The sequence below is a fragment of the Lepidochelys kempii genome, chromosome 12 (assembly GCF_965140285.1).
Source record: "Lepidochelys kempii isolate rLepKem1 chromosome 12, rLepKem1.hap1, whole genome shotgun sequence".
Classification (NCBI taxonomy): Eukaryota; Metazoa; Chordata; order Testudines; family Cheloniidae; genus Lepidochelys; species Lepidochelys kempii.
Window position 1 is genome coordinate 34721070 of NC_136391.1, and position 13234 is coordinate 34734303.

A 13234-nucleotide genomic window follows, 5' to 3' on the forward strand; every position below is an offset into this window, starting at 1 on the left:
TGATGAGGCCACATCTAGAGTATTGCATCCAGTTTTGGGCCCCCCACCTCAGAAAGAATGTGGATAATTGGAGAGAATCCAGTGAAGGGCAACAAAAGTGATTAGGGGGCTGGGGCACGTGACTTATGAGGAGAGGCTGATGGAACTGGGCTTATTTAGTCTGCAGAAGAGAAGAATGAGGGGGGATTTGATAGCAGACTTCAACTACCTGAAGGGAGGTTCCAAAGAGGATGGAGCTCAGCTGTTCTCAATGGTGGCAGATGACAGAACAAGGAGTAATGGTCTCAAGTTGCAGTGGGGGAGATCTAGGTTGGATATTAGGAAAAAATATTTCACTAGGAGAGTGGTGAAGCACTGGAATGGGTTACCTAGGGAAGTGGTGGAATCTCCATTCTTAGAGGTTTTTAAGGCCGCGCTTGACAAAGCCCTGTCTGGGATGATTTAGTGGGGGTTGGTCCTGCTTTGAGCAGGGAGTTGAACTAGATGACCTCCTGGGGTCTCTTCCAACCCTAATCTTCTGTGATTCTATGAATCTGTGTGGCAGCAGCCCATCCCTGAGTAGAGCCTGGGTCAGATGAACCCAAGGCTCAGTTATTTTCCCAAGCTTGCCAGAGCTGCAGATCAGACTGTGTAACAGCACTACCAAGCCAGGAACCCTCCTACTGCCTTGCAGTGTATTAGATTCTCTCAACTCCCAGCCTGCTCCAGGTCCAGTTCCTGTTCCTGCCCCAGCCTTGCCGAAGCCCTGTTCCAGTCTTGTCCTTGCCATACTCTGTCCTTGCTCCAGCCCTATTACAGACCTGTTCCAGCCTTGCCTCCACCTCCTGACTCTCTCAGACTCTGACCACCCAGCTTCAACCTCTGGCCTGTACCTGGACTCTTGACTATGGTACTGATTTGGTTTGTTCATGGCCTCTGACCACCCAGCTTTGACCTCTGGCCTGCACCTGGATCCCAGCTACAGAGTTGTTTTTGGCTTGTCAACCAACTCTGATCTTGGTTCTGACCCTGGCCTGTCCCCAGATCTCGGTACCAGTACAACCCTTATCCCAGTCCCAACCCTATGTCTGACTTTGCTCTCCACTCTGATCACTAGGTCTCACTACTGAAAGGCAGTGCCTGAACTGATTGATAGGGTCCCTAGATCTATTAATTAAGCCTCACAGCACTTTTGTCAGATCAGTAAATATTTATTTACTCCCATGTTACAGACAGGTAAATGGAAATATGATGATTTTAAATGATCTGCCCAAAGTCAAATCAGAAGTCTGTCTGAATTAATAAACTTAATTTTAATTATTAAAATAAAAGGAAAAATTGCAAAAACATAAGTAAGCATATATGTATTTATTTAACATTTTATATTAGCCTCCATATCATTATGTGTGTATGTTTAGTTTTTTCTGTTTAATGCACTACAGATGTTTAATGGCCTAATTAACATGGATAGAAATCGGTGATCTCTATGTTTACTTCTACTGTTGAATTTGGTTTTTAAACAATGTAAGCAGCCAACAGCAGTGAAAAACTAGCTACTGTGGGGTACATTTTCACTTTTCTATTTGATGGTGCAAACTGCATTTGCAAAATTGAGGCTACCATTTTTAAAATTTGTCTTTTTCACTGTAAACCACCAGGCACCACAGCAACCAGCTGAAAACCGGCCTTGGAACTCTCATAAGAAAAAAACTTTCTTGTGAGATTTCAGGCATTTCATGTTTTTAGCTGGGTCAGAAATTCACACAAACCGTTGTCCAGTCTGAGTCCAGGAAATGTGGAGGGAGCAAAAGGAGATAATGGAAACCTCCTTTCAAGAGATGGGAGAAGATGAAGATCACTTTTTTTGATTGATACAAATTGGGCAGGCTGTTTTAAATTCAAATCATGAGGGATCACAACCAAATGTCATGTGAATTTCCAGTGTATAAGGGACCAGGAATTGCAGTTACTTTAGATTCAGGTTAGGAAGGATAATAAATATTAAACCTAACCTTACAATACTCTGATGCAAACGTGGATTAAATTGTCTGCTTTAACAGATTATTGTGTTGCTATAAAAGGAAGGTAATACATTTTGGTTTGTGCAGTACAAAGTCTAAATTTGAGTCTAAGCAAACCTACATATTTTATAGACTTAATTTATAAATAAAAAGTGAAAAGTCTGAATACATGTCTATGTCACAAATATTTATTTGTCATTCCAACTGTTTAGTTGTAACATTTGGAAGCTTCTCTTTCTGATCCCATGAGATGCCCTATAAAAGAGTTTTGCCTCTGGGTATAATATCTATATGCAACACAGCTGTTAGGCTCCGCAGTGTGATAGATTTGGCTTTTATGAACATAATGAAATGGAATTTTTAAATGCAGTAAAAACAGACATAAGATGGCACATCAAACAGAATAGAGGCTTCCTGCGTTCATCCTTTCAGGAACACTATATACTTCTGTCACTTTCAGAAATGAGAACTGTTCTGGAGATTCTACAGCCTACTTTTCAAAATCCAAAACAAGGGCTGCTCTGCCATGCACAAATCAGATCAGGCCAAATTGCATATTAATCAAGATCTCTTTACCAATACTTGCTGCTCGACAGAGAGACTATAACACTTTCATTCTCACGTAGAAAGCACTGTCATAAATGGTTTGTGTTAGGTGTTAGAAACATTTTTTGACTGAATGACCTGTAACTAATAAGAGGCAATGCACAAATGAAATGAAGGCCCTTGTCTTCCAAGCACTGTACAAATGGGTTCCATCTGTCATTGTTGACTACATGAGTGATTTCATATTGTAGGCATGTGTTTTATAGTGGGAGAGGTTTAAGGCTGTTTGTTGGAATACAGTGTTTTCCACTAGCTGTGATTATAACAGGTCTATGACAACAGCACAAGTTTCATTAGAACCAAGATGTCTGACTTACACTTTGGAGTGTTGTAGTCATGTTGATCCCAGGATATGAGAGACACAAAGTGGGTCCATCCACCTTGTCCTCTTGCACTTTGGGTACCGTTCTGCTTGTGTTCCCAGTAACAACCATCTCCTGGAGTGAAGGCAGGAAAAAGTCTATCGAAGTGAATGGAGTAATTACCGGTCCTTCTTCAGACCTACTTGCAAAATACAGCTGGTTAATGAAGGACATAATATTTCAGATTCTCACGTGTCTCTAACAGCATCACTCTGTCTCTCCAAGGCTCCTAGTCAGCCTTGTTCTTCACTCTGATACTTTCCCTTTTTCTTTCCTTCTGCACCTGCCAACATCCCCAGTTTATGGGAATGGCTGTTGATACACAGTTTGTGAGCAATTTTCGAAGAGCATCTGGCCCTGGGTCCATCAGTCATGCCTATCTCCTTTTCAGATCCTTTTGCTGGATTCAGTTTGCCTTCCACATCAAAGATAATCTCCTGCTCTTTGCCTGAAAGGTCACATATACATTGGCCCTCCGCATGCCTCTTTTCTCTTGACCCACTGACACATATGATACAGTCAATCATTGTGGGCTCCTTCCCAAGATACTAACATTAACAAAGAACCAACACTATGTGAAGTTAATAGAGACCACACTAGAGAAGAGAAGATTTATGAACTTTGGTGGCAAATGGAGCTGATGGCAACAACAGAAGAATGACTTCTCACAAGGCAGCATCTAAGCACCTACATTATTCAATATCTACACAAACGACCAGCCAAGCTACTCTGGCCCAAGGTGCTTTATCTGCTCAGATAATCTGTGCACCTCCACACAGCACAAGGAGTTTGGCATTTTTGAGATTGCTCTGCTGCATGCACTTAACACCCTAGACAAGCACAACATAGCTAGCCACTGCATGCAAACCCAGCAAAAATGCAAGACAGTGCATTCCACCTCAAAAACTGAAAGGCCAAATGCAAACTCAAAACCTCATCTAGCTTGGGACAAAACTTACTTATTCCACAGATCCCTTACACCCCGGTATTACTTTTGATCACACACTTTCCTTTAGAGCCTACATTGAGAAAACGAAAGCCAAGGTTAGCATGCAAAACAACATTCTCAGCAAGCTGGTTACAACAAAGTGGAGGGCGGACCCGTCCACTCTGCAATCAACAGCACTGGCATATTGCTACTGCTCTGCTGAATGCACCGGTGCATACTCTCATGCAAAGAAGTTAGACCTTGTTTTTAACACTGCCTATGGCTGTATTACCGGATGCTGCTGTTAGTGCTACGGAGCTTTGGGGATGCTGCAGAGTTGTTAATGCGGCTAGTCCTGCTATTCTTGGAGCGCTGGTGTTAGCTGCACTAGCAGAGAGAGCAGCATGTTGATTCAACGGGTCATGGTGTTATTCATAAACAAAGACCACTGGCTCAGTTCAGGGGTGAAGGTGCTCAGCCAGGTTTATTGTCAGCAAAGTATGGCACTAGCTCCCTGTCCAGTGGGTCACGGGGACACTAACACATGTATGCTCGGGTTGGCAACTTTCTCATCGCACAAAACCTAACACCCTAGCCCCGCCCCTTCTCTGAGGCCCCACCCCCCCACTCACTACATCCCCCCACCCTCACTCACTCACTTTCACTGTGCTGGGGCAGGGGGGTGGGGTGCAGGAGGGGGTGAGGGCTCTAACTGGGGGTGCGGGCTCTGGGATGGGGCCAGAAATGAGGGTTTCAGGATGTGGGAGGGAGCTCTGGTCTGTCCAGGCTCTGGGGTGGGGCCGGTGATGAGGCGTTTGTGGGGGCTCAGGGCTGGGGCAGAGGGTTGGGGCTCGGGGTTGGTGTGCGGGTTTACCTCAGGCAGCTCCTGGTCAGCAACACCACGGAGCTAAGTCAGGCTCCCTGCCTGTTCTGGTTCCACACTGCACCCCAGAAGCGGCCAGCCGCAGGTCCGGCTCCCAGACGTGGGGGCCAGGATGCTCCACACGCTGCTCTCGCCCTCAGGCACTGCCTCCCCCAGCTCCCATTGGCCATGGTTCTCAGCCAATGGGAGTGTGGAGCCGGTGCTTGGGGCGGGGGCAGTCCGCAGAGCCCTGTGCGCCACCCCACACACACACCTAGGAGCTGGGCCTGCTGGCTGCTTCCGGGGCACAGCGTAGGGACTAGCCTGTCTCAGCCCCGCAGCACCACCGACCAGACTTTTAATGGTCTGGCTGACGGTGCTGACCACAACCTCCAGGGTCCCTTTTTGACTGGGCATTCTGGTCGAAAACCGGACACCTGGCAACCCTAATGTATGCCCATGACAAGGTAAAGTCTCAGTCAACATAACATGATGCTGTCCTGTTGACCAATAAAAGATGCCCCTCCTATGACTTTTCCTTCTATACATAGTTACAAACAAGTTACGTAGTACTCTCCAGACATCGTTAGTTACCACCCTTATACCTTATACATGCTAGTTCAAACAAAACATCCTCCTCCATTATCCTGTCATCCCATTCTTATCTTATGAGGGGTCTATGTGTTCCTGTACAATCTCTGGGGAATTTGGTTACATAGTTACTTGAAAACTCCAGGTGTTCATGTACCATCCTCTCCAGTCAGGAATGTGCTTACTTGGTTAGCCAATACTTGGTGTGTTATGCAACTGCCGAGGCCTACTTTGGTTCACACTCTTAATTATGCCTAGGGCTCCAGCAAGGCCTACAAATGGCCAGGCCAACAGCCTCTATATCCTCTCAGGTATTGCTCTTCCTGATACATGCAGGGAAGTTACTAATAGAATCAAGCACACAAGGCAATACTCGGATCCAAGACATCACTATATAACACCAACGCTGAGTGAACTGAAGTCACAACAAAGTTTTCTTATCCCCATTAAACCCCTAACATTGTTACCCAAACAGACAAGGGTTCAGTGATAGCAAAAAAACCCCAAAAAACAAAAAACCAAACCCACCAGAGACTAGAACAACCCTGTGGTCTGTGTGTGCTCTGGCTCCCACGAGGTGAACACCTTTCATATCCTTTTTCCACACTTCTAATTGTCCATGTACATGATATCCTCTGCATGGAACCCTCTCCCTATTCTGCCCCGGTGTACCATGCCTTCAACCTTTTCTTCTTTAGGTTCCTCTTTCATACCTACATCATCCAAAAGGCCTTTCCACTTCAGTCCTATTGTTGGATAAGTGTTGACAAACTAGGACTGGGGTTTTCAAAGGAGAATAGGGTATGTCTGTATTTCAAAAAGGTGTGTTCTTAACATGCAGTAGCTAACCTATGTCAGCCAACTTGAATTAATATAGCAGTGGAGACCTGGCAATGCAGCTTTTAACTCAAGTTAGCAGCTATAGTTAAGGCCTGTGTGGGAGCCTGGAGTTGAACTTGAGCTGCTAACCTGAATTAAAAGCCAAATTGTCAGGTTTTCATTGCTACTTTAACTTGAGTTAGCTAACATGGGTTAGCTAATCCAAATTAAGAACCACCTCTTTTGCAATGTAGACATACTCTTAGAGAGTTAGGCACCCAACTCACATTGAAATAGTCTCATCCCCATACCCAGCTGGGAAAGTACCAACACTAGATATTTTATCATTAATGTTTTTTCTGTACACCTCTATAGCTTCTTAGTTGGTTCATGCTTGAGACATTTTATTATGTATTTAAACCTATAGTTATTGCTGCTCTTCCATATCTTTGCCACTTTGAAACTCTTGCCTTGTGTCTTCTGCCTTGTAGAAGCATCTCTTGCTACGAACTCATTAGCCTTTTTATAGGGATGTCACTAGAGCTATTTATTCACCATGGTTGGGGCTGTATTAGAATAATATCTTATGAAGACAAAAAAAATTACACAGTGTAACCCTTGTTCTCTGGAGGCCTGTTATTCTAGCAGATTCCCACTCACTCACCCACCTTCTATGCAGAGCAGGGGGTGTGTTTTGAAGTAATATTTAGAAATGGTAGTTGGTGGAAGTGGTAGGAATTGATGGTTAGAACCACTTAAGACTCCTGTACCAATAAGAGCCACTCTACCGCCTCAGCAGGAACTAACAGGTATCAGCTTGTGGTGAGTTGATTTGTCTTCTTTAGATTTCAAATGGATGGGATATCTGCCAGTCCCCTGCTGAAACCATGGAGACAGAAGTTACAGCAATGGTGATTTTAGTATTTACTTTATATATAGTATTGTAGCATCACAGGTGCTCTTGGAACTGGCCAGAGACAGGATTGAGTCCAATAAGCTTCTAAAAATGAGAATCACAGTTAAGAAATGTTCTCTCTTGTTTATTACATATCTTTTTGGAAGAGTTTTTATGTTATATTAACACACACATATATTTCAGGAAGCTTCAATTTTTATTTGAGGAAGTCTGTTGTTGAATATTACTAGGAATCAGGTTTAAGGAGTGGTTGTATTTTTTATTAAATGTGATAGCTATGTATGACATCCTGTGAAGAAAACTATTCCTACTATTTAGTGGGAAAATGCACTGAGATATAATGAATGTAACCTAATGCACTCAAACTGGGTTATTACTGTTATGTTTTAATGGTCTAACGTACGTTCGTCTAATTTGACCATCTTGTAAGTGAGACAGTTCTTGTTTGAACACTGCCTTGACAGGAATTTAATTTTACTCTAAGTTAGTATGTTTCCTTACTCTCCTTTTCTCAATGATAAACAAGATAATTCCTTTTGGGTAGTTTTGCATTCTAGAAATATAAAAAGTCTGCTGTAAATTGTTATGTTTGTCATTAAAATTCTCCCTAAACAAGCTGAATACATTCCACACCTTTCTCTGAGAGACTAGCAGCTATTTTTAAGTCACCTGCTGTGTCCATACATATTCAGAAGACCATAATGGAGATGTGCTACTGAGCAATTTGGTAGAAAGTCATTTAAATAGAGAGGGGTGCAAGAGTGAGTGTAAGGGAGTTCAATAAATGAATGCACTAGGTGGTTTTTTGTTTGTTCTTTACCTCTGCAGCCCGGGCTTCAAATCTGGCTTGGGTTGCAGTTGAAATAATTGTGGTGCAATCTAGTATTTATCAGGATATTGTCTACATTAGGAAGCTACAAAATTGTAGCAGCATGGCATGGTTTCCAGTCCTTGTTTACAGGAGACTCGGAGACAAAGAGCAGAATTGCTACAGCTGAATTATAGCAACAAAGCTGTGCGGGAGCTGGAAACACCTTCATCATGTCTGCATACTAATCAGAATTCTCTCCGATTTCTCTAAGTGCTCAGACGCCTCCAGTATTTTACCTTTTGAAATTAACGTTGTGTCCCTCTGCACACCCAGCCTTTATAGCCCCTTCTTCAGGGAAGGGAGCTCTTAGGGAACTTGCTTTGCAAAGAACAGCTCTTCTTGCAAACAAGAGAGTGAAGCACCTGAAAGGGGAGAGAGAGAGACTTTAATTTCTCACGCCATCCTCTTCTTCCCACGCTGTCTCCTGATATGTTTCCACTAAGTTTTACAATATCTCCCCAATTCTAGGAGCCATGGGTGGGTGTGTGCATTCATGCATACATCTCTGTATGTCTTCTGAATTTTTGAAGCATTCTGCCTTTCCAGCTCTTCCCCTGAGCAGAGAGGAAACCATCCCTTTGCCCTTTAAGGGGCCCAGTGATGTCTTTCCAGTTGAAATACCGGAACCACCATAGAGGTTCATGCATTAAGTTCCAGAGGTCCCAGGTTTGATCCCAGCCACCTGCAACGAGGGCATTACGAGTGGGATCTCATCCGGGATTTCAACTGGGAAGTCTCTGAAGCTCAGGATGTTCTTCCCTACCTAGGGGAGAGTGTGGAACCCAGGTCTGCTTGGTGTGGCACTCTGTCTCCCTCTAGTGGCATCTAGACCAGCTGGAGATTGATGAGCCTGCTGCAGTCTTCTTTAAGAGACACATCTTTCAGCTCAGGAAGCAGCAGCTCATGCTTTAAGCTCCAGAGTTCCCAGATTTGATCCCAGCCACTGACAACCAGGTGTGTCGGTGTTACATAGGGCAATAGATTTTTCTTCAACATGAAATGCTGGATCTGCTAAGCAATCAATCATTACCTGTCAAAAGCTGCCATTAGCCCTGGCCAGCCCAACTGTCTCTAATTTGGGAGTCATAGATGTGACAGTGAGATGTGCTCTCGAAGTCAGAGTCAGATGCAGCAGGAGGTAAGGCAGGATGGGGGAATTGTGTTGGATAAAAGTCCTGAAGCAGTAGCCTGAGCTTGACTTCTGCTAGACGGGTCAGTGAGGCAAATCATCTGAGACAAGACTGTATTTATGCGGTAGCCTCAGGAGATGGACCCCTAGGCTACAGGTGTAGTCATGATTTTGGGACGCTCTTATCCATGTTTGTTTTTTTCTGTTCTTGATAAGGTTTTATTCATTTTAAATCAACTTGTTATGGGTCATCTCTTTGCTAGCCTAGTATGGTGACCATATTTTCCCAAAGGGAAAATGGGACACGCCCAGGCTGTCCCAAGCCCCCCTGCCCAGGGCCAGCCCAAGCCCTCTCCCACCTCCATGCGGGGCGGGCCCAAGCCCTCCCTGCCTCCCACTGGCATGGGGCCAGACTAAGGTTCACCTCCCCGCCGGGCTGACCCCAGCATCCCCTCCCCACACGCACATGGCCGCCTGAGCCTTCCCTGCCTCCCACTGTCATTGGACCAGCCTGAGGTCCCCATCCCCACTGGCGGTCAGGGCTGGCCTGAGCCCCCCCCCGCCCATCCACCGCTACCCCCCTCCCCGGTGTGCATGGGGCTGGTCCATGCCTTCCTGCGCGGGGGAGGGGGGGGCTGGTTCTGTGAGCCCCCCACTGCCTGTGACTCCCCCTGTATGCGGGGCTGGTGGTCCAAGCCCCCCCGCTGCCCATGCGTCTGGTGGTCTGAGCCCCTCCATCCCCCCCTGCACATGTGGCTGCCTGAGGCCTCCCTCTCCCCACTGCACACAGGGTGGGCTGGCGGGCCTGAGCAACTCTCCCCAGCCCTCCCTCCAGCGCAGGGCTGGTGTTGCCACTCCTGCCCCTTCCCCCCTGCATGTTCCTCCCTGCTAGGGATCCCGCCCCACCTTTTTGACAAAACTGGGCATGTGTCCAATTTGCTCTTGTCAACTGATGATCAAAGGGACTCAAAAAGGGAATGTCCTGGCCCAGACGGGACGTATAGTCACCCTAAGAAAGGCAAGAATATAGAAGAAGAGGGACTGAAGTTATAGGATCTATGAGGGTATCCATTCTAATTGAACAGCCAGTGTATTGAGACATTTCTAGTAGCGCAGACACTTCTGGTATTGGAAAGAATGGGCCAGATCCTCGCTGGTGTGACTTAGCCATTTATACCAGCCGAGGACCTGCTTCCTTACATTTGTTTATTTTCTGGTGTAGTTCTGTTAAGGTATTTTGGTGAAACAGGAGCATCAATGGGAAAACAGGACGAAAACAGAACAAAACACACCTGCAGGCTAAAATAAGATACTATACACCCATATAGATTCAAATCCATTCATGTAATTGAAACTGACAGTAACAGGAAAATATTCAGAAAAGTCTCAGTAAACATCACCCGGACCTGCTATGAAGGAACCACAGCCAGCAGATCTTTCTGGTTAGTTTGACATTAACTTAATACTTGGGTAACTGAGGTGGTATATTATGAAATCTTAACCAGAATGATGGGTTGGAGGCCTGCTGGTGGAGCCACTGGCTGTCCTCTGCTGTCATCCAAACAGGTTTGCGTGTGTCTGAAGTATATTAGACCCTCCTTTGGCCTTCTCTGACTGTACTAGCAAAAGTTAAGTTTGAAGTTAATGGCAAAAGTACAGTTCCCTTTGAGAGCCGATTTAGGCCCTGGGTTGTAAAATGACAAACACAGAGTCAATAATTAATTGTAAGGATTTTCCCACAACCTGCATCACCAAATCCTTACTTTAAATATGTACAAAGTCAACTAAATAAAAGGCGTATGTGGCCAACATTGTAGTCAGGGGCCTTCTTTATTGAATCCCTGCCTTAACTAGTAAACTGGGTTTGTCACATTAAAACAGTCTCTGCCTTTCTTATCTCAGCATTGGCTGCAGTTAGCATCACTAGTGAATTCTATTAACACCAGTTAGGCTTTGTAAAGGACTCTTATTATATTATGTCCCCCAGGCAGCTCACCCTCTTAAAAGTGAATGGATGGTGAGAAAAAGAAACTAAACATAGAGATTTCAGTGTTTCCGAAGGAAAGAATGCACCTTAGTGTAGGGAAGAGCCACCACATGGCAACAAAACAAAGAAAATAGATTGGAATTAGGAGGCAGGATGTGGGAATGCACAGGAGAAGAAATAGACAGGAAGGGTATGTCCATCATTTACAGCATAGGGAACATAATTTATTCTTTTTAAATTCAGTATATATCCTGGATCTCTGTGGCTCTCAGCATTTGACTTTATGCCATTGAATTTTTTGTTTTTTTTTTTAAAGATGAAAACCCAGCACTTGTCACATCATTACATGTCTAATGGCAGCTAATGCTAAATGAAGCTGGGATCTTTAAAACCAAATATAACCCCAAACACTCAGCTGGCTCTGTCTGAAGTGGATAAAATTCTATGGCACATGCTATGCAGTAGATCAGACTAGATGATCCTCATGATCTATGAATATGCATGGAGCTGCATGTTCACACATTTCTACTGCCGCAGTATGGGGACACCACTTGTCAGAGAACTGGTCACAGTTTCGTTTAGGCGATCAGATAATAACACCTCCTTTTTTTAAACAGCAACAAAAAAATCAATGTACAGTCTTCCGTAGTAGTGGCAAAGGTAAGATCTTTCTAGCTATTAGTAGAGTACACAGTACAAGAAGTGTTTTTACAGAGACAACCCTGTGTTGTCTTGATTCACTTTCCTAGGCCACATGAAAGCCATATTTCCTGGACATGGATCCTTGACATGGATCAATGGAAGAATGTGATTGTCTGCCAAGAATTGCAATGTGGGAGTTATCATTTGTCTTGGGAACAATCCCCTAGCCTTCCTGGCTGTAACACCACATACTGTGACTGTGCTGTAGCCACTTTATGGAACACGAGGTTCAATCTCTTGCAATCAGTCACATCAAATAGTGACACAAAACTAGTCTCATTCTCCTCTCTGGTGATATTCCTAAATTAATAGCCAAATGGTCAAATGTATTAAAGTAACTCTACTTTGGATAGCTTAAAAGAGAAAAAAAATAACACAGTTTGCATGACATGTCTAAGGCTTTCACAGGGGTAATTTGAGTAGTTTAACTTGAGAAAATAGGGAATTTTTCTATTCACCTATTTCCAAACCTAGGCTCCCCACCACATGCCTCTTTTCTGGCATAGAGCTAAGTGATAAACAGAGCAGTTAATAGAACTGAATGAAAATGAGACATTCTTCTTTATAAAACAAAAGGAAGTCATTATATGTTAGACTCAGCAATCAGAAGCCATCCTAGCAGAGGGAGCATAATCCTGTGATTTAAGATGTCTGAGCACCACCTTGGCTCTTCCACAGGTTTGCTGTATGGCATGGGGAAAAACACTTAACATACTCTGTGCTTTATTTTCCTCCTGCTCTAATGTAAGTAGAGTTGGGGGAAACATTTTGGCTGCAACAATTTCCAGCAAAAAAAAATCAGATTTGGCACACCAAAACACTTCATAAATCCATGTCAATTTTGCCAAAAAAAAAAAAAAACCCTGAAAAACATTCAAAATATATTGTTTGATATTTTTGAAATGGAAATTGTTCCCATTGTGATTCAAAATGAGTTTGTGCTTTGAAATTTCCTTTCCATTTTATTTAATTAAAATATGTTTGAAAATGCTCAGCATTGAAAGTAAACATTTCATTGCAGAGCAAACAAATGTTTTATTTCAATCCAAAGCAAAACGGTGGTGGTTGTTTTTTTTCAATTTGATGAACATTTCAGGGCTGGGGAAGGGGGGTTGGTTTGATCCATAATGATTTTTTCAGTTTTATTAGAATTCCCAGTGAACCAAAAAATTCTGTTCTTTACTCAGCCAAAGATAAGTTTCTTACAATGTCCGTCTTTAGACTAGCTATTTTGTGTTCTTATATCTGGCATCAGTGGGTTTTAGCAACATAGCATGAATGAATGGCTCTTGAAATGGTACATGAGCAATAAGCTTGATTTTAAATAAATAAATAATATACATTTCTTAATGTGGAGTTCAAGAATACATTGGAACTACATGCAATACTTGGGAAATATTTCTGCGTTATTAATTTGCATTGTGAGAATTGCCTTGGGGTGGAGTGAGGGGCACATTGGTA

At 43.7% G+C, this 13234-nt stretch overlaps 1 protein-coding gene across 1 annotated transcript in view; it reads left to right on the plus strand.

Moving 5' to 3' along the window:
• CDH13 (cadherin 13) overlaps positions 1-13234 on the plus strand; it is a 786172-nt gene that overhangs the window by 594493 nt on the left and 178445 nt on the right. The window lies entirely within an intron of this gene.